The sequence below is a fragment of the Giraffa tippelskirchi genome, chromosome 8 (genome assembly GCF_054371585.1).
Source record: "Giraffa tippelskirchi isolate mGirTip1 chromosome 8, T2T-mGirTip1v1.2.pri, whole genome shotgun sequence".
Lineage (NCBI taxonomy): Eukaryota > Metazoa > Chordata > Mammalia > Artiodactyla > Giraffidae > Giraffa > Giraffa tippelskirchi.
This window is the reverse complement of record NC_137282.1, coordinates 148,669,721-148,687,672: the sequence shown is the minus strand read 5'-3', so window position 1 is coordinate 148,687,672 and position 17,952 is coordinate 148,669,721. Positions and strand designations below refer to the sequence as shown.

The following is a 17,952-nucleotide window of genomic DNA, read 5'->3' as shown; positions in this document are numbered from 1 at the left end:
CGAGACAGCCAGACTAATATCTTTAAAAATTATACATGGCATCAAGTCACTCTCAGGCTTAAAACCATTTAGGCTAAAATTCCCCTTCCATTTAGGCTAAAATTCAAATGTGTTTAGCAGGCTTTCGGAGCCCAACAGAAGAGAGAGCCTTGTGTGCACGCTCCTATCGCAGGGTCTGCACCTTAGCGATTCCCTCTGTCTCTCATCGTTCTCCCCAATCTTCAGATGGATGGCTTTTTCTCTGTTAATATCATTCAGTGCTCAGACTTCTTTACGTAGTACTTGATCTGATCGCATTTTAATTCTCTCCAATGACCGCTGTTGATTTCTGCTTATTTGGTTAGTAGTTAACATTTATAGAGTGTGTGCCACTCTTCTCAATCTTTCCCCGTTTTAACTACACCCCCCCCCACCTTCTGGGATGATCTCTTGCACTCTTAGGGTTTCAGTAATTATCCACAAGTTGGTCCAGGGGACCCCACCTTCTCCTTTCACTGTTGTTTCTCTAGATTGAGCACAAAGTGTAGCACAGAGGAAGTGCTCAGTGACTATTTGTTCAGTAAATGATTGGTGACTCTTAACTTTCCCCTGGAATCGATAACTGTTAATTATTGTAGATGGTAAGACAGGGACCTCGAAACTGTGTTCAAAATGGAATCTCTAACCTACCCCCAGGACTCCTTTTTCCTTCTGTGCTCCATACTTGGAGAAATCTTTATAACATCTACACCATTCTCAAGCCAGAAACATTGTAATGCTGACCCTGAGCTAATTCCTCCTCTGCTAACTGCTACTGAATTAGTCTAAACTCCTTAAAACAGAGGTCCTGCCTGAGCTAGAGCTTACATCACTCGTTTTATTTCTCTCGACTGTGTCCCTATGCCTGCCTCGCTCCACACTGTATGCTATGCCGTGATCGTCATAAATGCTCGCTCACATTGAAGGTGTCATGCGTGCCGCTCCTTCAGGTTGTAGCAGTCTTCTCCCACCCCCATTTTACCCCATTTTATTCGGCATGGCCCACCAGCCCTGGCCTTGACCCACCTGACAGCAGCCGCACACTCGCCTCTCCTTGATCGCTTCCCATCGTTTTTTGAGACTCATTTCCTCTGGGAAGTGAGCTGTGTCTCCTGACCTTTCTGGCTTGCTAAAGCATGGTTCTGATTTAGGATGCCTGGAGCAGAGTCCTGAGAATATGTATTTATAAAAAGCCCTCGGGTGATACTGATGCTGCACGATCATGGATCATCATTTAGTAAATACTAACACACTGTATTGTATTTGGTCATTTATTTGTCTATATTCTTCACTAACCTGTAAGCTCTATGAGGCAGGGGACATATCTATCTTGTTCACTTTCTAACAAGCACACAATCTAGCAATAAGAGACGCTCAATACATTTTGGTCAAATAAATGCATAAACTTTGTGACTTTTGAGGGGCTATCCAGGACTCCATCCTATAATTTTCAGGGTTGTGAGTAGGAGTATCTGGTGTGTGAAGTGTAGCTAAGTGATTTTAGTAAATCATATCTCACACCAAACTACAATAATATTATTCGCATTTTTGCCATAGCTTTGATATCATTCCAGGATTGTTCATAAGATGCATACTAAAGCTTAAATCCTGAATGCTAATGATTTCTGATTTCTTTTTTATGGAGAAATGAGGAAAAAAAATGTTAAAAGTCAAAGCCAATATTAGCTTCCCTGTCAGATTCTTATCCTTGACCCATATTTACTGAGTTTCTTTTGAGAATAACATTGTAGGGTTTATGTTAAGGATAAATTGTTAGGTATAAATGCCATTACCAAAGTCCAGGTAAATGTCAAGGTAAATGTAAGTAAAGGTGAAATAGAAGTGTACGTACATATGTATACACACACACACTTTAATTTTAAGCTGGGGTGATATTTTTACCTGTGAATGTTAACATTTTCCCAAGTGTTATACTGAAACTAACTTGAAGGTTTATCAATGGAAATAAAATGTTTTTCCCCTTGAGGACAATTCTTTCTTTGGAGCCTGTTGTGTTCAACTTACTAATTATCACAGGCAGCTTGTTTTGTCATTCCTCTTCTCTCCTTGCTCCCCTAAAAATAAAAGTCTTAAACTATGATTGAAAAATCAATCCTGGTCTTTATGTCTTTAAAATGACATAATTAAATATGATTATCTTGGGGTATTTACAATTCTTAGAGAATTAGGTAAGATAAAAAGATTTGCTCAGATAATTTGCATGACTTTCCATTTTGGTATTGTCAGAATGAAATCTATTTGTTGGTAACCCTGTCTTTAAATTATGTAGGATAGTCAATTTCCTAATGAAAACTCAATTTGTATCTGATTATTAACATGATGCATCATCATAGCACATGTTGATAATTTAGAAAATAAAAAAATACAACCCATAATGCAATATATGGAGATGATTAATCTCTCATGTTTAGTAGCTCGTGCCTAAACTTCTTTTACAAGAGTAGAAAATAGATTTCTCTTTCAGGGGGGTCTTCTATTAACTGGTGCAAGCTACCTGGATTACTGTTCTAAGAAAAGCAGAAACTGCTTCTAAGCCGAAATGGAAAAGTAGTAGTGAACAATTAGACTAATGTGACCTGGTAATAGCAAACACCCTATTCCAACAACACAAGGAAGACTCTACACGTGGACATCACCAGATGGTCAACACCGAAATCAGATTGATTATATTCTTTGCAGCCAAAGATGGAGAAGCGCTATACAGTCAGCAAAAACAAGACTGGGAGCAGACTGTGGCTCAGATCATGAACTGCTTATTGCCAAATTCAGACTTAAATTGAAGAAAGTAGGGAAAACCACTAGTCCATTCAGGTATGACCTAGATCAAATCCCTTATGAGTATACAGTGGAAGTGACAAATAGATTTAAGGGACTAGACCTGATAGACAGAGTGCCTGATGAACTATGGACAGAGGTTCGTGACATTGTACAGGAGACAGGGATCAAGAAAGTCCCCATGGGAAAGAAATGCAAAAAAGCAAAATGGCTGTCTGAGGAGGCCTTACAGATAGCTGGGAAGAGAAGAGAAGCAAAAAGCAAAGGAGAAAAGGAAAGATATTCCCATCTGAATGCAGAGTTCCAAAGAATAGCAAGGAGAGATAAGAAAGCCTTCCTCAGTGATCAGTGCAAAGAAATAGAGGAAAACAACAGATTGGGAAAGACTAGAGATCTCTTCAAGAAAATTAGAGATACCAAAGGAACATTTCATGCAAAGATAGGCTCGATAAAGGACAGAAATGGTATGGACCTAACAGAAGCAGAAGATATTAAGAAGAGGTGGCAAGAATACACAGAAGAACTGTACAAAAAGGATCTTCATGACCCAGATGATCACGATGGTGTGATCACTCACCTAGAGCCAGACATCCTGGAATGTGAAGTCAAGTGGGCCTTAGAAAGCATCACTATGAACAAAGCTAGTGGAGGTGATGGAATTCCAGTTGAGCTATTTCAAATCCTCAAAGGTGATGCTGTGAAAGTGCTGCACTCGATATGCCAGCAAATCTGGAAAACTCAGCAGTGGCCACGGGACTGGAAAAGGTCAGTTTTCGTTCCAATCCCAAAGAAAGGCAATGCCAAAGAATGCTCAAACTACCGCACAATTGCACTCATCTCACATGCTAGTAAAGTAATGCTCAAAATTCTCCAAGCCAGGCTTCAGCAATACGTGAACTGTGAACTTCCAGATGTTCAAGCTGGTTTTAGAAAAGGCAGAGGAACCAGAGATCAAATTGCCAATATCCGCTGGATCATCGAAAAAGCAAGAGAGTTCCAGAAAAACATCTATTTCTGCTTTATTGACTATGCCAAAGCCTTTGACTGTGTGGATCACAATAAACTGTGGAAAATTCTGAAAGAGATGGGAATACCAGACCTTCTGACCTGTCTCTTGAGAAACCTGTATGCAGATCAGGAAGCAACAGTTAGAACTGGACATGGAACAACAGACTGGTTCCAAATAGGAAAAGGAGTACATCAAGGCTGTATATTGTCACCCTGCTTGTTTAACTTATATGCGGAGTACATCATGAGAAACGCTGGGCTGGAAGAAACACAAGCTGGAATCAAGATTGCCGGGAGAAATATCAATAACCTCAGATATGCGGATGACACCACCCTTATGGCAGAAAGTGAAGAAGAACTAAAGAGCCTCTTGATGAAAGTGAAAGAGGAGAGTGAAAAAGTTGACTTAAAGCTCAACGTTCAGAAAACTAAGATCATGGCATCTGGTCCCATCACTTCATGGGAAATAGATGGGGAAACAGTGGAAACAGTGTCAGACTTTATTTTTTTGGGCTCCAGAATCACTGCTGATGGTGACTGCAGCCATGAAATTAAAAGACACTTACTCCTTGGAAGGAAGGTTATGGCCAACCTAGATAGCATATTTAAAAGCAGAGACATTACTTTGCCAACAAAAGTGCATCTAGTCAAGGCTATGGTTTTTCCAGTGGTCGTATATGGATGTGAGAGTTGGACGGTGAAGAAAGCTGAGCGCCGAAGAATTGATGTTTTTGAACTGTGGTGTTGGAGAAGACTCTTGAGAGTCCCTTGGACTGCAAGGAGATCCAATCAATCCATCCTAAAAGAGATCAATCCTGGGTGTTCATTGGAAGGACTGATGTTGAAGCTGAAACTCCAATACTTTGGCCACCTCATGCGAAGGGTTGACTCATTGGAAAAGACCCTAATGCTGGGTAGGGTTGGGGGCAGGAGGAGAAGGGTACGACAGAGGATGAGATGGTTGGATGGCATCACCGACTCAATGGACATGAGGTTGGGTAGACTCCGGGAGTTGGTGATGGACAGAGAGGCCTGGCGTGCTGCAATTCATGGGGTCGCAAAGAGTCAGACACAACTGAGCGACTGAACTGAACTGAACTGAACTGAACGTGACCTTGGTGGGGTTGGGAAGTGAGAGATGTGGGAATTATGCCATGCATTTGTTATCCTTGATTTTGAACAAAATATCATGTGGACAAAGATGGGTAAAATTTATTTTTTTAGTATGTATAAGGCTAATTTTTGAGGAAGTTAGTGGATTTGCACAAAAAGCTCTCAAACCCTCCTACTCAGTTGTGAGCAACCTATAATGTCATTCCTTTTATGTGGAGAATTAAGCGCATTTTATCAAAATAGAGCATTAACATTTAGGAATTTTATTTAGTGTGTCTTCTTCCATGAACATGGCCCTTTATATACAGTGCCTTCTTTCTTTATACATTGCCACTAGGGGCTAGGCATTTGGGGTTCACCCCTTGATTATCACCTTTTAAAATTTGCTTACCATTATTCACTTACCATTTTTTCCCAGAAAAGAGCAAAATGAAGAGTTGGGTGGAGGAAGGAAAAACAGGAAGAAGAAAGAGAGGCAGGAAGGGAGGGAGGAAATGAGACAGTTAAGGAGGAAGAGAAAAGTTGAAAGAGGAGAACACACTGATTTAAAGAGATGAATTGCAATGGCAAATCCCAAGAGAAAAGAAAAATGAATCCTTAAAAGGAAAGTGGAAAAGCCTCAACTCTCTCAGACAGTCAGTCTTCTCTGGGGATGCTGACTGGACACTCTGCCCCCCTGGTAATCAATACGGTTATTTGCAATTACGCTAAGGGAAAGGCTAGGGGAGAACAGGGGTTCTCGCCTCCACCCACGCCTGTGATCTGAGCTGTGGGAGCAGCAGAGGAAGTCTGCAAATGGATAAATGATGTCCTGGAGCCGAGACGGAGATGGGAGCAGGGAGGCAGCGAGTGGCAGCATGCTCAAGGAGCTTCCCCTCTTGTGGTGGGGACCTGGCGAGCTTAGTTGAAGTTAGCCGACCCCGAGGAAAGTCAAACACAAGCAGGAGGAAGTGGGAGCGAGAGGGGAGCTGTGGGAACTGGACTTTAGTAGCTTCTCCGTGTGCACAGTCCCAGAGCAAACGAAGAGGGCTGCGGGGCCGTGGCTGCTCACTAATGTGTCAGGAGACCGCTGAAAACCCTTCAGCCAGACTTCACGCAGTCTCTCAGTTGTGTCTGACTCTTTGTGACCCCATGGACTGTATCCCGCCAGGCTCCTCTGTCCATGGAACTTTCCAGGTGAGAATACTGGAGTGGGTTGCCATTTCCTTCTCCAGGGGAATCCTCCTGACCCAGGGATCAAACTCTCCTCTCTTGCCTCTCCTGCATTGGCAGGTGGATTCTTTACCACTAGTGCGATCTGGGAAGCCCTAACCATTTGTTAGTGGAAATGTTGGGAAAAAAGGTAGAAAAGCATTTGTGCTCGATGTTTGCACTTTGGCTTATATGGCAGAGGGAAATTGAGTTCCAAAACCTGTAGCTTCGTTAGTGGGCTATGCACACAGCCACGCAGGGACCTAGCCCTGTCCTCCAGCAGGCTGGCAGCAGCCCCGAGCCTCCCTGGACCACAGTCAACTTATTCTGCCCTCCAGCAGATCCCAAGCAACTACACAAAGCATGACCTCGTAGCCAAGCAGGTCAGGGAACCAGCCCCGCCAACCAGCACACCTGTGGTAATTGGCCCCACCACAGCAGAATGATGAAGACTGCCCACATAAGGGGCACCCCTAGAGCACATGCTCTGATGAACAGAAGGGAGCATGGTAAGGACCCCGCAGGATGTCTCCTACACAAGGCCGCTTCTCCAAGACTGGAAAACATAACCAATCCACCTAACACAAGAAATAAACACAGAGAATTGGGCAACACGAGGAGACAGTGGAGTGTGTTCCAGATGAAGAAATAAGATATAATGAGAGAAAAAGAACTAAGTGAAGTGGAGATAAGTATCTAAGAAAAGAGTTGGACACGATAATTCCAAAGATGCTCACCAAGCTGGGTAGAAGAATGAACATAGTGTAAATTTCAATAAAGAGAAAATAGCAAGAAGAAATACAAGAGTCTAACCGTGAAAAATACAGCTGAAATGAAAAATATATAAATTCTCCAGTACACAGAGGACTTAAAATAAATGTTAGCTCTCCTCTTCTGTTTACTTTAAAAGTTTAAACTTAATTTATTGGCTGATGCATGCTAAGGCAAATGTTCACCCATTGTTTCAAGAATCGTATAAAGCTATTCTTTTACAATTAATTCCAATGAAATATCTTAGATTGATTATATTGTGCCCTTGATCTTCTATAGTAAAATAATATTAATGTTGGTTATATATATATACCACAGAAAATTTAATCCCCATATAATATTTTTGAAATTGAATTTTGTAAGTAATGCCTGGTGTAGCAAGGAAAGTGATCGTATGCTCAAACAAAAAGAAATTAATGTATGGAATTTTCAGAGAGGTATTTCAAGGTGAAGAGAACAAGGGAGACTAGAAGCTGTCTGTGAGGGCAGCCAGATACAACGGTGGCCTTCCATGGAGAATTGTAACCCTACCATCCAGCAGCTGAACTCAAGGAGAACTTACATATCCTGACCTCACTTTGTTCCTGCCCTCTGTTCTACCAGAGTCTCCCATCAGCTGAATTGAATGAGAAGCCAGACTGGATTCGGGAAAAGAAGCAAAGATTAGCCAGCATAGTTGTGTATGTGTGTACATACACATATAAAATCAAAATCAAAAGAGGAGTGCCTCCACCAAGAGAGTAAGGTTACATGCTATAACCTGATTTGGGTTTGGAAGATAAGTAACAGGTAGTCAACTCTATCAGGGCAGAAGTTCACAGCAGGGATTCATCAAGTTCTTGTTGTACACCCATAGTGTTACCTGAGAACAGGGTTCACCTCTTTTTTTTTTCAGGGTTCACCTCTTGATAGGTATTGAGCCAAAACAACCATGCTGAAGATCAGAAGGAAGGATTTATTACTACTTGCAGCAAGTAACGAGAACACCGGGGATCTTTCCCAAAGCCATGTCTCCCTGAACAGTAATACTGGGGAAGTTTAAAGCTAAAAGTATTGGGTTGGCCAAATAGTTCATTGAGATTTTCCTGTAACATCTTATGGAAATCCCAAAAGAGCATTTTGGCTAACCCAATAGCATATATGCATTTTCATGAAGAGTCTTGAGTGGTTGATAGAGTCCAAGCTTTAGTTGATTGAAATCATAAGGGTCAGAAAAGGTCAACATCATCACCATTAGGTTCCTGTAGATCTGGTGGTTGAGTGCTTCAGACTGATCTTTACTAGTGAGACAAAACTGGCAGTCTGTACAACTAATATGTTACCTTTGCTATCATTACTTTTCTTGCTTGGTAACAGGCAGTGTTTCTATATTCTTTTGTTCCCTTAGATCATTAATTACTGAGACCTGTTTAAGGGCAAGCATTGTGGCCAGGTTTAGATCACAAAATGACTTAGGCCAAAAATGGCTTCTCTCTCAAGAAAGCCATTCGCAGTTCTCCTTCTGGGAACCCGTACCTTATCAGGTTACAACAGGATAGCTGGGAAATGATTTAATTAGCCTGAAATTCAGTCTCTATTCTTTGGAGGAGAAGAAAGATGGCTGCAGACTGAGATCGGATGTGAGTGGGTTAAAATTTCCATCTGCATCTTGAGAAGGGCTGAAATCAACTCTCCGGTGAACGGATCATCTACTATTTACCTCACTTAATCTAGTACTCATGGCACAAGAAGTATCACCACTGGGATTCTAGTTTGCCCTTTTGACTAATAACTTTCTTTGGAGGGATCTGTTTGGCAACAAGAAGAGCACTGGCTGTTCTATCAGATGAAAGCTTTCAGATGTTAATGAAATTGGACTCATCCTTGACCCATTTCTAGTCATTGGTATTTCACCTGAGAGTGACCTCAACTGATAGCCAACTGGGAGATAATGTTCTAACATGCTTCGAATGTTTGTTTTATAGGGGAAACTAAGATATCCGTGACTTCATGTCTCACGAAGATGATAAGCAGCATTTCCTATTTTTGGATGAATTGAGAGCAAAGATTAGTGAGCTGTAATTAGTGAGCTGACAACCTCATTTTTAGGGATCAGAGTTAACAGAGGAAACAATCTCTGAGTTTAGGGATGAAAATCTTCACAAAACCTAGAAATCATACCTAAAAAGTCTCTTCACTCGCTTAGCTAGAGATATGCAGAACTGTGAGGGAGGCAAGCCATAAACGTGGTTACAAATTCTGGCAAACTAAGGAATTCTTCATATTGTGTAGTGATGATGTTATATGCTATTCTTATGCTATTTCTTTAGCATAAGTCATATGCTAGTCTATGCTATTTCTAGTCATATGCTATTTCTTTTTTGAAAAATTTCTGGCCAGCCTGTGCAGACTTTGGGATCTTAGTTCCCCAACCAGGGATCAAACCTGTGTCCCCTGTAGTGGAAGCACGGGGTCTCAACCACTGGACCAGCAGGGACATCCTATAGGCTATTTCTTTATAATTCAGTTTCTCTTTAGACAACCTTGGGATAAGACTGTCCTTTGTTTCTGATATTCCTTAGATGTCTATGAATGTGAGGGTAATGCTATCAATCATAAAATTCCTGGAAATAAACAGCCTGAAAAATGTAGAGGAGAGAGCACTGAGCTGGATGCTATTATAAAATTTTAGAGAATGTTTTGTCCATTGGAAAGTAACTCTGTTGATGATTAAAAGGTATTTCATTTCCATATTTTCTCAGTATGGAAGCAGGCTTCTATATAGTGCACCAGAGTGATCTTTTCAAAGTGTAGGCATTGTGTTTGTTTTGCTTAAAGCCCTACAAATGTGTTTTCATTTCAGTTAAAATAAAAACACATGTGTACATGTGGCTAATTCATGTTGATATATGGCAAAAACCATCACAATATTGTGAAGTAATCATTCTCTAATTAGAATAAATTAATTAATTAAAAAAAAAAACAAGCCACTCATCATGGTTTTAAAAGCCTGACATGATCTGATCCCGATCTGCCTTTTCCATGCCATTTCCTACTGTTTCCTCGCTCTTTACTCTGACCATACTGAGCCCCTTGTTGGTCCTTGAGTGTGTCCACCTTGTTCTGGCCTCCTCAGGGTCCCTCTGTCTGGATGGCTCCTCTCGCATATCTTCATTTGACTCCTTCTGTTTGATCTTGCAGTTGTGTGTGCGAACGTGACCTCTGTAGAAAGGCCGTCCCTGAAGACTTTTTTGAAACTGGTTCCTCATCTCAGTCAGCCTTTATCTCTAATCCCCATTTGTGTTTTCCTTGGAGCATCTACATGAAAGTAAATCTTATTTATCTATAGGCAGCCCTTGGAGATGCTGCAGTTTCGGGTCCTGACCACTGCCATAAAGTGAACATCACCAGAAAGCCAGTCACAGTTTTTTGGTTTCCTGGTGTATATAAAGTTATGTTTACTATACTGTAGTCTGTAAAGTGTGCAATAGCATTATGTCTAAAGAAATGTACATACCTTAATTAAAAAAATACTTTATTGCCAAAAAATCATCATTATCTGAGCCTTCAGTCGGCAATATTAGCTACATCAAAGGTTACTGATCACAGGTCACCGTAGCAAATATAATAATGAAAAAGTGTGAAACACTGTGAATTATTGAAATGTGACACAGAGACATGAAGTGAGCACATGCTGTTGGAAAGATGGCACCCATAGACTTGTTGAGACTGGGTTATCGCGAACATTCACTTCATAAAAAGAAAGAAAAAAGCAGTATCTGCGAAGTGCTGTAAAGTGAAGCACAGTAAAACAAGGTCTGCCTCTAAGTACGTGCATATGTGCTAAGTCACCTCACTTGTGTCCGACTCTTTGTAGCCCTACGGATTGTAGCCCACCAGGCTCCTCTGTCCATGGGATTCTCCAGGCAGGAAAACTGGAGTGGGTGGCTGTGCCCTCCTCCAGAGTATCTTCCCGAACCCAGGTCTCTTAAGTCTCATGAAATGGCAGGTGGGTTCATTACCACTAGTGCCACATGGGAAGCCCAAAAAAGTAGGTACATATAGTGTCTATCTTTGTAGAAGGTGATCACCTTGAGGAAAAAGACCTCTCTGAAGACAACTTTATTTCTAGCACAGAAAACAATAATTGGCCAAAAATAACAGTTTCACAATAAACAGCTCACGAGTGAATGAGTGCTTGCACCTCTGGATTGAAGGCCTTCATCCTAATTCCTCTTCTGGCTTTATCTTTATCCTTAAGACAAACATGACGTGGGTTTGGTTTTAATGTCTTTAAGCTTTCGATTAGTACTAGTATCTTTCTCTGAGGATCCCACTCTGTAAGTGGCTTGAAATTCTTCCATGCAACTTGCTTTATGCGTCAACATTATATCTGTAGCCCTATGAGAGCCAGGAGATGAGCTTGATAACATATTTGGGTGTTTGAGTAGCAAACTTGAATAAGTGTCATTGAATATAACTAAATGCCTCTTGAATTTAACTTGCCTTTCATACTTAGTATGGTCAAGGTTCTGTGCAGTGTGCAGTGAAAGGGCATTTATTAGTCCACATGTACTCTTCTTGTATTTGTATACTGTTGCTTTCCATGGGAGTTTATTTTCATGGAGTAAATGTGTCTATCCTATTGAAACAGGTTTATTTACTAATTTACCTGTGTAATTATGCCTTAGGAAGCATCACTACAAACAAAGCTAGTGGAGGTGATGAAATTCCAGTTGAGCTATTTCAAATCCTAAAAGATAATGCTGTGTAAGTGCTGCACTCAATATGCCAGCAAATTTGGAAAACTCAGCAGTGGCCACAGGACTGGAAAAGGTCAGTTTTCATCCCAATCCCAAAGAAAGGCAATGCCAAAGAATGCTAAAACTACTGCACAATTGCACTCATCTCACACGCTAGCAAAGTAATGCTCAGAATCCTCCAAGCCAGGCTTCAGCAATACGTGAACCATGAACTTCCACATGTTCAAACTGGTTTTAGAAAAGGCAGAGGAACCAGAGATCAAATTTCCAACATCCACTGGATCATCGAAAAAGCGAGAGATTTCCAGAAAAACATCTGTTTCTGCTTTATTGACTATGCCAAAGCCTTTGACTGTATGGATCGCAATAAACTGTGGAAAATTCTGAAAGAGATGGGAATATCAGACCACCTGACTTGCCTCTTGAGAAATCTGTATGCAGGTCAGGAAGCAACAGTTAGAACTGGACATGGAACAACAGACTGATTCCAAATAGGAAAAGGAGTACGTCAAGGCTGTATATTGTCACCCTGCTTATTTAACTTATATGCAGAGTACATCATGAGAAATGCTAAGCTGGATGAAGCACAAGCTGGAATCAAGATTGCTGGGAGAAATATCAATCACCTCAGATATGCAGATGACACCACCCTTATGGCAGAAAGTGAAGAAGAACTAAAGAACCTCTTGATGAAAGTGAAAGAGGAGAGTGAAAAAGTTGGCTTAAAACTCAGCATTCAGAAAACTAAGATCATGGCATCCAGTCCCATCACTTCATGGCAAATACATGGGGAAACAGTGGAAACAGTGACTGGCTTTATTTTTGAGGGCTCCAAAATCACTGCAGATGGTGATTGTAGCCATGAAATTAAAAAACACTTGCTCCTTGGAAGAAAAGTTATGACCAACCTAGATAGCATATTAAAAAGCAGAGACGTTACTTTGCCAACAAAGGTCCATCTAGTCAATGCTCTGGTTTTTGCAGTAGTCATGTATGGATGTGAGAGTTGGACTGTAAAGAAAGCTGAGCTGAAGAATTGATGCTTTTTAACTGTGGTGGTGTTGGAAAAGACTCTTGAGAGTCTCTTGGACTGCAAGGAGATCCAACCAGTCCATCCTAAAGGAGATCAGTCCTGGGTGTTCATTGGAAGGACTGATGTTGAAGCTGAAACTCCAATACTTTGGCCACTTAATGCGAATAGCTCATTCATTTGAAAAGACCCTGATGCTGGGAAACGTTGAGGGCAGGCAGAGAAGGGGACTACAGAGGATGAGATGGTTGGATGGCGTCACCGACTCAATGGACATGAGTATGGGCAGACTCCGGGAGTTGGTGATGAACAGCGAGGCCTGGCGTTCTGCAGTCCATGGGGTTGCAAAGAGTCGGACACGTCTGAGTGACTAAACTGAAACTGAAATTTACTAATTACACCACTGATGAAGTGGTGTTTTGTTTTTTCACCTAACTCTTACATGCCTGGGTAATGTAGATCAATCCCTGAGAGATGAATTGCTATTTCTGATGTGGACAAGAATTACATGGGTTTTGTCTGTCTGTTTACTATGGCATTCTATCTTTTCTGCATTTAGCAATATTTATTCTTTTCTCTTAATATATAGTATTCCATTGTTCCCTATCACAGTTCTTCTTTATTCAGTCTATTGTAGATGGATATTGTTTTTATTCTCACTTTTTGGCTTTTATGGATAGTATGATATGAAAATATTTTCATGTATCTGCCTTTCTGTTGGGCATACACACAACCAGCCTTACTTGATTCCTGTGTGTCCAGATTTATTAGATATGACCAAGCAATTATCAAAAGTAATTGCATCAAGCTGTATCCCTTCCATCAATGTGTCAGTCTAATTTTCTCTCAGTCCTTTTAGTTTTAGCCATTTCTGTAGATGCTTAGTAGTTATTATATTTTGAACCTGCTTTTCTTTAGTGACGAATGATGTTGAGCACCTTTTGATTTATTTCTGACCACTTGGAGATTAGAAATTAATTATATTAATATTTGTTGACTGTTTCTGCAAATTTCAGAAAAACCTCCACTTTTTGAGACCCTTCAAAACCATTTGATGAGAAAAGCATCACAATAACCTTACACATTTAGAATGACTTGAAAGTACATGAAAGCACCTACAGGTTTCAATGTAGGGTGAACAATAGCCCCTAGTAAGCAACATGACAGATATGAAAGGTAGGCTAAATATTTACCTTAGAAATCTACATTGGCCTAAGTGAACAGGGACCCTGATCTTTTATAAGATTCTCTGGGACTATAAGAATATAAAGTGGAACAGACAGGAAAGAGAAGGAAAGATAACTCTGGCATTGAGTTCTGTTAGTTAAGTCTCCCATGAAAGGAAGGATGTGGTTAGAGAGCGTGAACCAGGGGTCATTTTCAAAATATTTCATCACCTGTCTGGTATAAGAACTGATCTTATAAGGAGGCCAACCATAGGAGGCTTACAGCATAAAGGATGCATGCCAATGTGCCTAAGTCCTGGGTACTGAAATGCTAGGGACCATCATGGACTTAGAAGGTATTTGAGAAAAAAGGGATACATACAAAAAAATGAAAGAGCTATGAGTAAGCGCTCTTCTTCACAGTTTTGTTTAGATCTGGGCTCTAAGTTCAATATTAAGAGATATAAATTCTGTTATTAACCAGTATCACTATAATCCATTGTGTGGTGCCCTGTGAATCAATATCAAATTTGCTCATATCTTTAAATTTAGGAATAATATCTTCCTTATTTGTCCTCATTTGTGTCAGATAATATAGGTTCAGATTTGAAAATCAATAAACCCTATTACCAAAAAGAGATATTATTGTTAGAAAATTAAATGAATACTATTAAGTGTTTCAGATTCCTTTTAGATTTAGTGTGATAAGAAATATGAAACATAATGTATAAAAATATTTTCATTAGATGTACATTTAGATAAAGCACAATTTAAAAATTGCTCTGAATCCAGAACAGAAGCTATAGCAGTATTGATAAAACTTAACCTTACCAAAATGAAAATATCTGTTTATGATATCTCATGACATTTAATTTTTTTCATCAATGTAATATGAATAATAGGTGAAAGCTTACAGCATATAAAATGTTTTCATTAGATATACATTTAGATATAAGAAAGCTCAATTTAAAATCAATCTATACTCAGAATATAACCTGTAGTGATGTTTATAAAGCCTATCAAAATTAAAAAATCTTCTAATTGTTTAGTGACAAGTCTCATGACCTTTAGATTACCTATTGCATTCAATTTTATTTTTAGTCCTTTCAATTATCTTCCTGATCTCAGATATTTTACAGTGAATTAATTCCTATGTGGAAGAGTTTCATCTTCATTGTAGGGGGTATGAGTCATTATTACTTTCATCTTATGCACAGCATTTCCCCATAGTCATTTGGGTAGTAATGAACTATTTAAGCATTTCTGAATATAGAGAGTAGGCATGAATTTGATGGTCATTTATTTGGAGTGAGCAAAATGATCTTATAATGTTAGTGATTATGCTAATTGCTTCAAAGGGGTGGATTCAGCATGTGAATAGAGAAAATGAAACATGAGACACTAATAACATTGCTAAAACACACAAACAGCATCTATAAATGATTTAACCTTATGTAGCATTAGACAAATAAGTTAATTAAAATTACATAGGATATTATTAGATTAACATTTGATCAACTTTTTTATTACCTGTCTTTATTATTCTCCTTGTGTGGTTTTTGATATCAATATCTTATATGCAATTTTGTTAGCTCTTCACTTCAGAACTTAAATAAATCGTTGCCCTTAATATTGCCTATATGCGGTAGACATTTCAGTTCCTTAGAGAAAACAAGAGTGTCTCTAGGTCAGCTTGCTTCTATAATAGTGTTGGGAAGCCCAAACGCAGCATATAAATAGGCGTATTTGAAAGCCCTTGGCAGAGCGGTGCATAATGTACAGGTAATGACGAAGATAGAATGAACTGAATTTCAATTCAGGCTGCCTAACAAGCTAGGAAAGGCACATAGCTAATTTAAACAAGGTTTAGTGGGGGGGGGGGGAATCACTTAACTGCTACTCTTCTTAAAATGGATTGTGCATGTTATTTAATTATTAGTACCATTGCTCTGGTACTAATTAAGTAATCACAGTCTTGCTAGATATTATGAAATACAGACAGAGATGCAATGTAGAGTCTCGGGTTGACATTCTACTTAAACTGCCAGGAAAACAAGTATGTGCCAGGTGGTCTCAGTGAGAATAAGGCTGTTGGCCTAGAAGGATGAAAGGAGACCTGGAAAACTCTGCATGGGTAATAATGGGAAATAGAATATTGGTTTCTTTTTCTCACTGTATATCTCAGCATAGGTATGTATATGGGATTGTATTACTAATTTCAAATCAACTTCCATGTGCTTATTTTGTTTCCTCCTTAACTGTAGAAATATTTTATAGTACTATATTAGACAATGCAGAAAGAAGAAAATATGTATTGATAATGGGAAGAACACTTGTGATTGACATTCTCCTCTTAATGACTTTTAATGAAAGTATTTATTAACACTATCTTAGAATATAGTTTTTCTATTCTAAGATGTTTTAATAAACAGTATAATACTATCTTAGAAAAAAAACTATCATGATTCAATTGGGAATTCATCCAGAACTATCTAGATTTTAAACAAATGTTATATAAATGATATTTACTTATTCAAAAATAATCAATCTAATACTAAGTGGCAGACAGTTGTCCATCAATTTCCTTTTTCCTTTATTTAATAATCAGCTTTCTTAGTTTTATCTGAACACACTGACACCTAGATTTGAACTGTGTTTTCTGTCTTCTCTTACAGCCTGGAGTGCCACATGACTAGATTCCAGCCTGAATTGAGAAGAGACAGCATGCTTCCTTAAAGGTAAGGACACTTCCTGTTTCACTTTACACTGTGTGGGAGATATTCTAATATGAAAGCACTCACCTCCGGCCAGTATATCAGAGAGAAACAAACTCTAATATTATAAAATCCCTTGCATTTTGAAGTCTTTTTATTATGCCAGCTTTGCTGGTTGGTTAAATAATACAGGTGTTACAATTAGTGATGTTGAGAACATTTTCATGTACCTCTGGACCATTTAAATCCTTTTTTTTAGAAAAATGTAATGTCTGTTCAAGTTTTTACCAATATTATTTTTTTGTTGTTACTGAGTTATAGGAGTTCATTGTATATTATGGTTATTAATGCCTTATCAGATGTGTGGTTTGCACAAATATTTTCTCCCATTCTGTAGGTTGCCTTTCCCTTTGTTGATGTTTTCTTTTGCTATATAGAAGCTTTTTGGTGTTATGTGGCCTCATTTAAAAAAAAAATAGTTTGTTGTTTATGCTTTAGGTGTCATATGTAAAAAAATCATGCCAAGACCCACGTCAAACAGCTTTTTGTCTATGTTTTGTCATAGGGGTTTTATGACTTCAAGTCTTATATTTAAGGCTTTAATCCATTCTGAGTTAATTTTTGTAAGTGGTGTAAGGTAGAGATCTATTTCATTCTTTACATGTGTATGTCTAATTTTATGTTTCCATTTTCATTTGTCTCAATATACTTTTTCATTTTCCTTATAACATCTACTTTGATCTACTCACTGTTCAGGTGTTTGATGCTTAATTTCCATATATTTGTGAGTTTTCCAGTTTTCCATTACACAATTGTGGGAAAAAATAATACTTGATGTGATTTCCATATTCTTAAATTTGCTAAGATTTGTATTGTAGCCTAACACGTGATCTATCCCAGAAAAGGTATCATGTGCATTTTAGGAGTATATGCAACAGCATTCTCCTTTTGCTGGATGAAATGTTCATTATTTACATATTGGGTCCATTTTGGTTTATGGGCTTCCTTGGTGGCTCAGATGGTAAAGAATCCACCTGCAATGCAGAGACCTGGGTTTGATCCCTAGGTTGGGGAGATCTCCTGGGGAAGGGAATGGCTACCTACTCCAGTATTCTTGCCTGGAGAATCTCCATGGACAGAGGAGCCTGCTGGGCTACAGTTCATGGGGTCAAAAAGAGTCGAACACGACTGAGTGACTAAGCACAACAATTTGGTTTCTATGTTGTTCAAGTCCACTGCTTCATTATTAATTCTCTTTTTGGATGATATATCCAATATACCGCATGAGAAATGCTGGGCTGGATGAAGCACAGGCTGGAATCAAGATTGCCGGGAGAAATATCAATAACCTCAGATATGCAGATGACACCATCCTTACGGCAGAAAGCGAAGAAGAACTAAAG

The 17,952-nt window shown here is 39.2% G+C and overlaps 1 long non-coding RNA gene across 1 annotated transcript in view; it reads left to right on the top strand.

Annotated features, from left to right (window-relative positions):
• The window catches only part of LOC145516665 (uncharacterized), a 207,836-nt gene that overhangs the window by 164,753 nt on the left and 25,131 nt on the right, over positions 1 to 17,952 (top strand). The window contains exon 2 of the long non-coding RNA XR_014061631.1: positions 16,511 to 16,573. This is a non-coding gene — a long non-coding RNA (uncharacterized LOC145516665). The remainder of the gene's footprint in view (positions 1 to 16,510; positions 16,574 to 17,952) is intronic.